A 12,423-nucleotide genomic window follows, 5' to 3' on the forward strand; every position below is an offset into this window, starting at 1 on the left:
TGTCTCTCGGCTGACCGACCCCGCCGGTTGGTGCGCTGGCGCGTCAGTCGGCCCCGGAGCTTCCCCCATTCATTCGATTTTCTGTATGAAGCAGGGTGGGTCAAAGGGAGACCGGGATGAGGAGCGATTGGGCAAACATTACGGCAGCTCCCATCCGGAGCCTGCCATTGGCTCTCGCCGGAACAGGTTTGTCGGTTTCAGTCAGGATTATGAAACCCTCCAAACCCACGCTTTCGGAAAAAAAGAAAACTGCCCATACCACTTTATGAATGAAAGGCTGCTCTCATTGGTGAGAAACGTGCGCGTCCTCCCGCCCCTCGGAGAGCGTTTGGAGACGGCTCATTGGCCGAAGCGATGCCGGTCAGCGAGGTCCGCCTGCTCCCACCTAGACATGAGTCACTCGTCTATTTTAGGTATTCTGTCTGCATCATACTGCTGGTAACCACTAAAAAAAACCCTCGGTGCATAGTTTCGCTCGTGTAACTCTTCCACACCCTCGCCCCTCTGCCGCGAAACGCGCGACTACAGGCTCCCCGAAAACGGCAAAAAAAAAAAAAAAAAAAACAACAAACAAAAACAAACTACAATCCCCAGCTCGGCTTTCGCTTTGCAGATTCTCGCGAGATCACCCCCCCCCTTCCCCATCGTAGTAAGTTCCCCTTCCAAAACATTGAGGAAGGGGGGAGATGAGATGAGATGTGATGTGATGTGCGTTACATAAACACCGAGACAGGCATGTGAAAATTCACCGCTTTATTTGGGAGTTTTTTTTCCTTTTAATTTTTATTTTCTCTCTCTAAAAACATTTCCATGCACATGAATAAGCCGGTCACGCTTACTGGCGCTGGATGTCTCAGCACAACCGACTGTCACGATTTTTTCTCCTCAGCAGTATGTGCTCCCTTCTCCCTTCGCTCTGACCCAGAAAAAGGCTATTTGCAACCGCATTTTGCAGTCTCCAGCACACCCCCTGTGCCGCCATGCTCCCTCTCCCTCTCTCTCTCTCTCTCTCAACACACAGACACACAACCAAACTAAACATGAAATTCTGACAAACCGAGGCTCCGCGGCACAAGGCGAAGCCTGTCACGTACTCGGCGGAGGGGAGAGAGTATGAAACCGCTCCCACGCGCTGACGATCACCGTGCGGCTCCTCGCGTTCTTCGACAGAAGTGGAGAGCTCGAAGTCAACGTGGTGACACCGGGAGGGAAGCAAGTTGTGCAACGACTTCAAACGGGGCTGGAATCCGATGAGTTGCTGACCAGGTGTCCCTCAGTCGTGGCTACAATGTGCAGGGGGAAAAAAAATATATTCCCACAATGTCAACTGTCCCAGAATCGTCTTCAGAAAAACAAAAAAACAAAAACAAAAATCAAATTTACAGCAGCTTTTTTTGTTTTCTGGCATATTTGCATTTACGTTCATTTACAAAGGAATAAACATTTATCAAAGTGCAGGCTCCAACATGGACCTGTTTTTTTTTTTTTTTTTACACAAACATACTTTCCAACAGTTTTCACGTTAAAACAGCAAATACACAGCATTTCAGTAGAGCGAAGCCCAGCAGGAAGATTTACATTAGTGAGACAAAATTAGCCACAAAGTGTGTTTAAAGTGATGACATGAAAAATAATCAAACTTCACATGTGAGACACACACACACACACACACACACACACACACACACACACACACACACACACACACACACACACACACACACACACACTCTCCCATCGGACGTTTTGAGAGTCCACCTTCACGTATCGGTCGTGTCCTCGCAGCCCCACAGCTGAAAACGAGAGAGAAAACGAGGATTTAGTCGTGCACAGGTCCCTGTGAAAATCTCTAAACGTGTCTGTGTAACATGCAAGACTCGAAAACAGGCAGAGAAAAGTGCACTAACATATCAAAACATCAGCCTGTCCAGCACCTCTTGACACCCATGATTTGCCTTTTTTCTTTTTTCTTTTTTTGAGGGATATCTATTTTGATTTCAAATAAATCCACAGCTATGGATATTTCTGTCTGTTTGGTTTTGTTTTTTACCAGCTTGTGCCACAGCAACACCACAAACCACAGCTCCTACTGTTTTCTGATTTCAGGTATAATGTTTTGCGTGCACGAAAAGTATATTTACCCCTACCAGTATCGATAACCCTAAGCACACACACACACACACACACACACACACACACCACCTCGCCTATATCCTACAACACAAAGCTTTTCTCACATTTAAGTTTCTGCCCCCTCCTCTCAACACAAACATAGTCAACAGTACCCCACCCAGCCACACACACTCACTCACACACACTCACCCACACACACACACACCCTAAACCGACCGTCCACTTGGACACTGCAACATGACAAATCAGCTGTTCCGCCCACTGTGTTAATGGCATCTTCTCTGTCCATTAGTTCACATCAGTCAGTCCAAATTTTATGTGGTATTTATTAATATTAATAATCACGAAACGAACGTTTTTAAGGTGAGCAATAGTTACCTGAATTTTAAGGGGGGGTTGTCACATCAGGGCAGCGTTTAGGACTAAAGTTTCCTCTGTGCTGATAATTTCCCAGCTCACAAAATATTAAAAATAAAAAAAATACGGTCTTTCCCCACTGATTTCAACCACATTGCTCTCAGAAAGTACGTCTATGTGAGCTGAAATTTCGCTGGCACTTTTGCAGTTTTCTACACAGGCTTTGCCAGAGTTTGGAGCGCAGTCAGTGAACGTGTTTCCTTTTCCTTTTGAGTCTCCGTCTTTTGTGTGACGCTGTCCACTACCGTGCTGCTGAAACGCGCGTCTTCAGCACCGCAGACGTGGACAGCCACACACAGAACACCCCCCCCACACTCACACACATTCACACACATTCACACACACACACACACACACACACACACACACACACACACACACACACACCTTAACACTTACTGAATATAGTTCCTCAAATTTAAATGATCGCCTTCTGCCCTGCACAGCGGTTTCCACATCTGCAGGATCATCAGAGGCCCATCTGGCGGAGGCCCGCCAACGGAACACTCCTGCCCCGCGCCTCACACACGACCGACCCCCCTGCAGTGACTACTCTCGGTCCCGTCTTTGCCCCTCCAGCTGCAAATATTCACCGTCGACGTCCGTGACACAACGTGCTCCACGCAGCAGCCTAGGCAGTGGCTTTTCAGTGGAAGCACCTCAGCAGCCTCAACGCAGAAAAACACACAGCCTAACTCCCGTTTTACACATCCAGATGTGTGCCGGAAACACGCGCAATATTCAGGAGGAAAAACTAAGGAACGCCGCTCAAACTGAGTTACAGTGGGCCCCCCAAAAAGTCACACCTAACATTTCACACTCTTAACTCTACAAAATGACAGCTCCTGCCCAGTGAATCAAACCCAAAGCATTACAAGTATCTGACAATTGACACACGTGAAGTGCGTCCCCCCAATAATATTACAACAGACGTTTACAATTACTATCTATATGTTTGTTTGTTTGTGTGGTTTGTTTCTACATACCTACAGTCCTGTTTGGTCCGACCAGGTCAGAAACCTTATGTCAGCTGCATCTGAGGACACGCGGAGCCAAAATGAGTCCAATTTTATTCCCAGCAAAAAAGAGACACAACAGTCCTCCTCTACAAAAAAAGAAAGAAAGAAAGAAAGAAAGAAAAAAGGTCATATTTGAACAATTCATCTCATATTTTCATGTCTGTAACTTCTCAAAAAGGACTGACACAGATGACTTAAACATTACAGCAAACATCAGCTTCTTAAGTAGATTTTAACAGCTACCGTTCCGGCAAAATCTATAGGTTTTTGTTTGAAAAAAGTCAGACTTTTAAATGTAGAAAACGCTAGAAATCTCCCAACTTTCACTCACAGGCAACTTCAAAATACGTTTCAACAAACCGGGAGCAGAAACAATTACCTGCAGTGATTTGTACTGTGTACAGGAATTTAAAAATATTAGTCTTTCATTGAGTTTCTACCCTGGGGCCTAATGGCTATTTTTTCACATCACCTGTGGTCTCTCATCAAATTACATTCTACAGTTTTTGTTTTTTTTTAAACTAATTTTCTGTTAAAAATAGGTTTATAAATACAATTTGTGTTTCGCCTGAGGCTTGACACAGTATACGGTATAAGTTGTTCACTGTGATTTGTTTTTGTGTGACATGTGACATGAAACATAGAATCACCTGTACGTGTGTGTGTGTTACGTCCAGCTGAGGAGATGGTGTTGAACGTATACAGCTGCCTCACATGGTGGCTGCAGTCACATCATTTTGTTTATCCTGCAAAAAAAAAAAAAAAAAAACAAAATACAAAGAAAGACATCACGTTAAAAAAAAAAAACCCTTTAAAAGCACCTTGTCACAAAGTTATCACATGGAGCAAGAGAAACACACACTCCGCCCTGTGCTGTTTTGGAAAGAGAAGAGCCAGCGTGCTCAGGCGCACACACACACACACACACACACACACACACACACACACACACACACACACAGAAGCAAGCAAAAATTAAACAAAAGAACTCCAAACGCTTCCACATTTAACATTTCCTCGTGTCTATACTGTCTGATTTAAGTCTCACCATCACAGAGAGAAGATATATGTTTAAGTCACACACATACACACACACACACACACACACACACACACACACACACCTCTGAATCATGCACATATGAGGCTGATACACTCACGCTCTTGTCTAAAACAAAACGTGGAGACACACGGATGTACATGTGCACTCACTCAACCACACACACACACACACACACACACACACACACACACACACACACACTCACACACACACGCACACACACACACACACTCACTCGCACACACAGCGCCACATGTATCACTGGTACAGCGCATCCTTAATGTAAAAAGCTTGAATTATAGTCAAAACCTACATCAAAAAGCCTCCCTGAGCATATAAACTGTATATTCCCCAAAATGAATCTCACATAAAAAAACCAGTTAAACATCTGCTTTGTTGGAGCCACACTGAAACGCACAGAACAAAATGACTGGAAATTCAAACTGGGGGATCCCTCTGCCTAAATGTGAGTTTAATAAGCATGCAGGGAAAATGTTTTCATCATAAATCAGTTTTATCTCAAGATGTCTAATAAGACAAGAAAATACGTTTTACATTTGAGAGTGAGTTTGTTAGAATTAACACCACAACGTATAACATAAAGCTAAAACTACTGGTTTACACTTTTCTAAAACCCATAGAGCAGGATTCATTACATTAAATATAAGGCACTAAATAGAAGTGCCCCTACGTATGTCTTGAGATATAATTGTTGTATGTTAAAACAGTTGTCTCTCTCAGTTACATCTATTGAGCATGATAAATGCACTCAAACCCACACACACACACACACACACACACACACACACACACTTACGAGTGTGTGAGAGTCTTGGCAGATGTAGCGTGAGTGTGTGCGCGTTTGTCTTAGATATTTTCCTCCACGGTTGCATTTAATTTTATACCAATTTAACTGACACTTTATCCAAATTAAATTCATAGACAACGTGTGTGCGTCCGTGTGTGTGTGAGTGCACGTTTACATGTCACACTCATTATTTACCCTGTACGTCTTAAAATGTACCAACATTATACAGACCCTTAATTTAATACCATACGTACATACACACCCCACTAACAAATATAAAATCAGCCATTTTTTCATTTAGAATATATGTATGTAGATGCTCAGAAACACACACACTCTCTCTCCACACACACACACACACACACACACACACACACACACACACACACACACACACACACACTCACGGACTGCCGTCCCTCACACTGTTGTGCTAATAAATCTGGTAAATTGCAAATTAAAATTACCTGTAAATTATCTGTTGAGAAGTTTAAATTCACCAAAATAATGTGCTGAAAAACTTTAGCATTAGTGGTTTTACCTTTGTGTTGAATATTGTATTATTAGATTTACATTTATATACTGTACTATATATCTTAAATAACTTTCTACATTTAATCTGCAGTGTGATATTTTCTGTATAGGAGCCTTTAAATGCAACATCTCCTCTCACTGTAGCTACTGTGGGAAATTTTTAAAATGACGCACACTCCGGTGAGACGACTGCTCGACACCTCACTTCCAAGTCAGCAAACTCAGGCTTCTAACACACTGACAAATACACACACACACCTACACACCTACACACACACACACACACACACACACACACACACACACACACACTTTAGGATCACTGATCAGGATGGATTTGAGGTTTAGATTAGCGTGAGGCTCTTATTTTGTCTGATATTTGTCTTTAAATGCAAACTGGATATGAACCTGAGGATGTCATGTGTCTTAAATATGATGGAGGTTTGGACATGATTTTACTGAACCAGTTTTCAAAGTCGTCACTTTGCAAAAGGTGCTATCAAGCCCGCCTGGATAAATTTCATAAATCTTGGTTTCAAACAAAAGTTTTTACTACTTCTGATAGCAAAACTGAAGTGAATGACTGAATAAATGGCGGGCGGGCATTAATATTTGAATCTCTTTGCCAACAGAATAGTCATATTTAAAGGCATTCAATATACACTCAAATTCCAGTTTATTAGGTACACCCAGCTAAAACTAATGCGGTCTAATACAACAGTCCTGCAATAAATCCTCCCTTCACGAAGGTTATGATGTTCAGCTGTGGTTTAAACTGATGTGTAAACAGGTATTGATTCAACTTTTTGGTCATTTCGAAGGATGCAGTTTGTGGTGCTGTTGAACTGTATTGCTTAATGCTGACGGATGTTTCCATTATTTTGTCCACCCCGTTTATATCAATGAGGGGTTGGCTAAATAACAGAAACGCCTCTCTATATAATGCAATACAGTTCAACAGCAGCACAAACTGCATCCTTCGAAATGACAACATTCATGAAGGGAGGATGTATTGCAGGACTGTTGTCTTTGGCCTCACTGGTTTTAGCCAGGTGTACCCAATAAACTGCCTACTGAGCCCAACCCATCAGCAGCTTTAATCACGAAATGCTAACGCTGGCACAGGAGAAATGATTAATGCTCTAGTGTAAGGATTTACCCAGCTGTTGTCTATGAGGTTAAGGTGACTGCAGTTCTTTTTTTCCGCCAGGTTTTGAGGTTTCTCGTCTTTAAGAAACCGGAGCCCTCCAACGTTTTTGTGTCCCAAACCCCCAACATCTCAGATTTAATATTAGTGATACAAGATTCTTCCCTATGTCAGGAGGGACTTCCGGAAATCCCTTTAAGGTCCCTTGGTGATTTCCTGCACCCTGGTTCGAGACCCGTTGAGCTAGTTTAAGATGAATCCAATGCTACTGTCTACAACCATCACATCACGATCTGACTAAATGACTGGATCCAAAAAAAGGGTTGGTGAGGACAGACTCAAAACCTGCCCCAGAATCTACCAATAAATGCCAGCAGGTGAGCTCTTTGGACCTTGCACTCTTCCTCCAAAACTCCCCCTAATTAACATGGGAATTAACCCACCAGCCTTGTTTAATTCCTAGATTATTTGTGACTTTGGTGATTCATAAACTTCACTTATTCTCCTGCTTCCAAGTCGCAGCTAAATGGCCTAAGTGTCAAAATTTCCAGACGAGGTTTAAAAGGTGGTTTAAACCCAGTACGAGCAGGTGTCTTTGTGAGCTCAAGTGGAGCAAAAGGTTTCTGCACTCAAGGACAAAACCTGGTTGGTTGATGGTTGGAGATTTTTTTAACAACTGACATGATTCATTTTGCCTCTCTCTTTTCTTTGTTCCTGCTTTCTCCTTGTCTCTTCACATCTATTTTCTTTTTTTTTTCTCCACAGATTTAGTGTAAACAAACTAAAGATCAATGTAATACAGTATATTGACCTATCTCGACATTTTTGGACTGATAAAGGAAGATAGAGCCTAGTGTTTTTTATTTTTTAAAGTAAATTTCACACTAGTTTTTAACTTGAAGAGCTTCTAGTTATGACGTGCAGTAAGGTTTTGAATTTACAGTGAGAAAGGTGTGAAGAGCTGAATGTATTGGGTGTTTTTGGATACCTTTTGTTTTCAAGTTTATTTTCACCAGGAATAGGACCCATACATACTTAAGCAAGCAAAAGTCACACCCGTTTACCTTCCCACACTCTCCCTGGATCTGAGTGCAGGGGACGGGTGTGTCCAACCGACTGGACTCTCAGGGTTTCGGGTGGTGCTACTGGAAAAGAAAAAGGTGTTGGTGGATCGGAGCTCTCTTGCCGCCCGTCCGGATGCCTCCTCCCTCCCCACCAGAGCCAACAGCCTGTATTGTCCCATTCTGCTTCTTCTTCTGCTTCATCGGCTGTGTCAGTTTCAATCTTAATTCCTCTGACAAACATCATTTGGGTCCTACGGGTACAAAAAAATGACAAATTCAGAAAAAAACACAGTGAGTACCCACACTTTTTTGTGGCATGTATGCACAATATTTGACGAAAGCATGTGACAAATAACCTAAGATGTTGTGAAAAAAAACATACGGTATGAAGAGATGGAAAAAGTTAGCAAATAAGTTACTGCTGTCGAACAGTGGCTTGTGTTTTGTGATTTAAAACCTGAAGCAAGTATTTCACACATGCATGGAGCCTGGACTGTAATTAACAAAACAAAAAAAAACACTCCGTGTGAGTGCAGGTAACAAGGAAAGGGCTCCTTTTTGGGGCAGGACACCCACCGTGGGTGTCCCGCTTTTTTCAACCCCTCCGGCCCACAGGACAGACTGCTCACAGTTCCCGTCTTTGGCAAGACTGAATCTGCCTCTGCTGTTTCGTTACGGTGAGATACACAGACTACCACACCTGTAAGTTAATGAGAATATATATCTCCAATACGCTGTCCAGTATGAGTCAAAAACATCCACAGGAACGCAAAACAGAAGCGCGGTGGCGTCACAGGAATCCACGTGCAAAATGAATGGGAGTCGACACACACACACACACACACACACCTGAACACATACAAACATCTCAAACACATAAAAAGGCTCCCACACAACAATGGTGCAGTAAATTAAAGGGTACCTTCATCTACAAACGACAGTTAGTGATCACTACAACTGACATGCAGCACACTGAATAGTTGCACTTTATATTTATCTAAACTGCTGAATGCACTGGACTCATATGGCAACTCAGCTGGTGTCTATGCACAGTATGTACAAATGACACCTAGTACATAACCTTACTACCCCAGTAAACTTAGTTTTATATATATATATATATATATAGACACACACACGTACACATATACATATATATATATATATATACACACACACATATATACACACATATTGCTTTTGAGTAATTATTTATATTTGTATGTTATTGCATTATATTTATAAGTATTTAAAATAGTTTTACTATTCTTTTCTGTTGCCTTCTTCTGTTATCAAATCTTTTTTTTTTTCATTGACTGCCACCTGCCCCACAACAAATTCCATGTACTCATGCATTTAGAGAAAAAAGTCTGATTCTGAGGTGTTGCCTTTCAACATTTTCTCATAAAACTTTTAATTTCACGTATCTTATGATCAATCTAATATTTTTCCTCGTCAATGTAAACCATGAATTTTGGTCGCAGAGATTTATATAAGGCCCAAAATACGATACTACGTGTGTGTTGATGTGTGTGTGTGTGTTTATGTGTGTGTCTGACTCTGTATACGTGTGTGTTTGTGGTAAGATGCAGGGTTTGTCACTGATTTTGGATGGGTGGCTGTTTTTGATTTTCTTTTATTATTTTTCTTTTCCTCTCTTGTTACATTTTCTTGTATTTCCTTTATAATGCTGTGTACATGTTCCTTGTCTCTGTAATTTAATGGAATACTGTAAGGCACGTTGGGTTTTCTTGTAATGAAATGTACTATATAAATATAATTTGCAAAAAATTTTAGGCTTGGCAAAAATGAAAATCACAACATTGATTCACTTTTACAAATCTAAAGTTGGATAATCTGTGTAAAGGTGAGTTTTCCTCAGTCTCATTCCCATTTTTTTATGATGTGAATTGTCTCAGATACCACCAGTGGTAATTTCTGATATAACAACAGCCTCTTTAGCCCAAGCTTTCTGAACAAACAGCCTGTGAGATGCAGGAGTGCTGCTCTGCCTCTCTGGAGCTCTGTGCCTTCAGCTGTACAGTCAGCCATTTTCTGTCAGACATGAGGAGGCTTCACCGAGGCTGCACTGCTCATGAAAGCAAGGCTTTGGTAACTGGTTGTGTCACAAAAGCCGAGATGCACGTGCAGATGTGGTACACAACAACGCTAATGACGCTGTACGAGGCTTTTAACATTCAGTTCTTCCTCAAATGCCTGACTACCAACCCAATGAGTGGTCACAACAAAATGGCTGACATGCATCTTCAAGGGTAACCAGACACATCAGTTTAAATAAGCACCTGGGAGGTAAAATGAAAATGCAGAGAATGTAATTTCACCTGCATTTCCAGCTTATATCAATTAGCTGTGTGTGAGATGGTTGAACTGACTCAACCTGCAGTTTTTACTTTTTTTTTTTTTTTTTTTTCTGAGGAAGATTGTGAAGCACAGTTCTGTTTTTGGTGCATTAGAAAGGGATTTCAGTCAAACAAGGGAGGTCACTGGACATTTAAACCTGCCTCTTTAATAATTTTTAAAAAAGATATAATTGGAAGATTTGAACTTGTCCTCTCTTTATTTTCATGTGTCCTGAAGACAAAGTTAAGATTTGACTTTCTGACATTTAGAGTTGAAACATTTTAGAATATCTATTGGTTTTTACACCCATAAAAATGTTAAGATCCCCACAATCTGGCAAATGTGATGCATTTACTGTGCAATGTTTTTATCCAGCACCAGCACCAGTCTGTCAATTTCATCTCCCTTAAATACGATGAAGGTTTATATATTGCCTTACTCAACAAACTAAAGCCCATCTAAAATATCACCAGTGAAGGTTTCAATTGAAGGCTTTTGTGACTTATGATGATAGAACTGCAGTAGTTGAATGACTGAATAAACATTATGGGGAGGACACTGACATTTTAATTTTTTTGGCATTAAACCAATCGCATTTAAAGGTAGTAAATAAAGGTGATCAGTGGTTGTAACATTGGTATCGGCCTTTAAAAACACCAATGAAAAAGGTCCCATAGGAAGAATTTAACTTTTCCTATCTTCATGTCGTAGCACGATCTAACATGTTTCATGATGGAGAAGTTAAGATTTGTCTTTAATTCAGAAATTACATTTAAATGTGGAATATTTTTGAAGATCTGTCATTTTTATACTCTTAACAATTACTACCATCCCCACAATCAAAAGTTTGAAGAGTCAGTGGGTGGGGAATTATTTGTCAAATTAAGAATATTTTTAGAATTTTCTCTTAACTTGTTTTCGTCTGTAATAATGGTCTGTGTGTCCCCTAACTCCTATATCCAGGCTGTTAGTCAGAGCAAATGAAAGAGTCGGCGCAGCCACTGCCCTGATTATCACCCCCTTACTGTGGAAAGATCACAGAGGGAAAAGAAAGTGATCTGTTAACTTTCCAAATTCCAACTCTAACCAAATGAAGAAGATATTTGTTTTGTATATTTTCAATTTAAACTAGTTATTGAAGACTTTTGAAATAGATCGTTTTTTTTCTTTACATTCCATAAAAGCTTCCTCCTTGATCTTTACACTTTTCTTTGACACCTCTCTAATATATGGATAAAAGGACCTAAAACACGAGGACAGAGACGAAAAGACTGGAACACCCTGATATCAACAGTTCAGCAACTGTATTTTAACATTTGGCTGCTTCTGGAGTTGGTAAACATGCACACATGACCTTGAAAATGTGTCTTAAAAAAGTAAAAAAAAAAAAAAAAAAAATTCCTTTCTTTAGGTGCATTGATCCACAAACTGCAAAAACAAAATGTAAAGTTTTAGATTCTTGACATTACATTGCAGTGTGTGTGTGTGTGTGTGTGTGTGTGTGTGTGTGTGTGTGTGTGTGTGTCAGCGTCAGCAGGTGTCCGACTCACATCAGAAGTGAAAATTAAAAGAATTAAAGCCGGCCATCGTCAGTATCACACATGTTTGGACTGTAACAGCGAAAGCCACACTGCTCTGATCATGATCAGCCAGAGAGAGAACGTGAAGTTCCTTTTTTTTTTTTTTTAAATCACTCGCTTAAATTAATTCACATTAAAATAAAATTATGACTTTAAATTTGATGAAACATTGTGAATTAAACTGCCTGTAATTTGCTTTCCCAGTGAACTTGCAGTGAATTTATCCTGGTAAAACACACACAGACACACACACACACACACACACACACACACACACACACACACACACACACACAC

At 40.9% G+C, this 12,423-nt stretch overlaps 1 long non-coding RNA gene across 1 annotated transcript in view; it reads right to left on the bottom strand.

Annotated features, from left to right (window-relative positions):
• Positions 1–1,713: 1,713 nt before the first annotated feature.
• LOC120793643 overlaps positions 1,714–12,423 on the bottom strand; it is a 39,157-nt gene continuing 28,447 nt past the window's right edge. The window contains exons 3-6 of the long non-coding RNA XR_005708010.1: positions 8,186–8,436; positions 4,220–4,315; positions 3,537–3,655; positions 1,714–1,793 (exon numbers count right to left, since the gene is read on the bottom strand). This is a non-coding gene — a long non-coding RNA (uncharacterized LOC120793643). The remainder of the gene's footprint in view (positions 1,794–3,536; positions 3,656–4,219; positions 4,316–8,185; positions 8,437–12,423) is intronic.

Source organism: Xiphias gladius, chromosome 8, assembly GCF_016859285.1.
Source record: "Xiphias gladius isolate SHS-SW01 ecotype Sanya breed wild chromosome 8, ASM1685928v1, whole genome shotgun sequence".
Taxonomy (NCBI): domain Eukaryota; kingdom Metazoa; phylum Chordata; class Actinopteri; order Istiophoriformes; family Xiphiidae; genus Xiphias; species Xiphias gladius.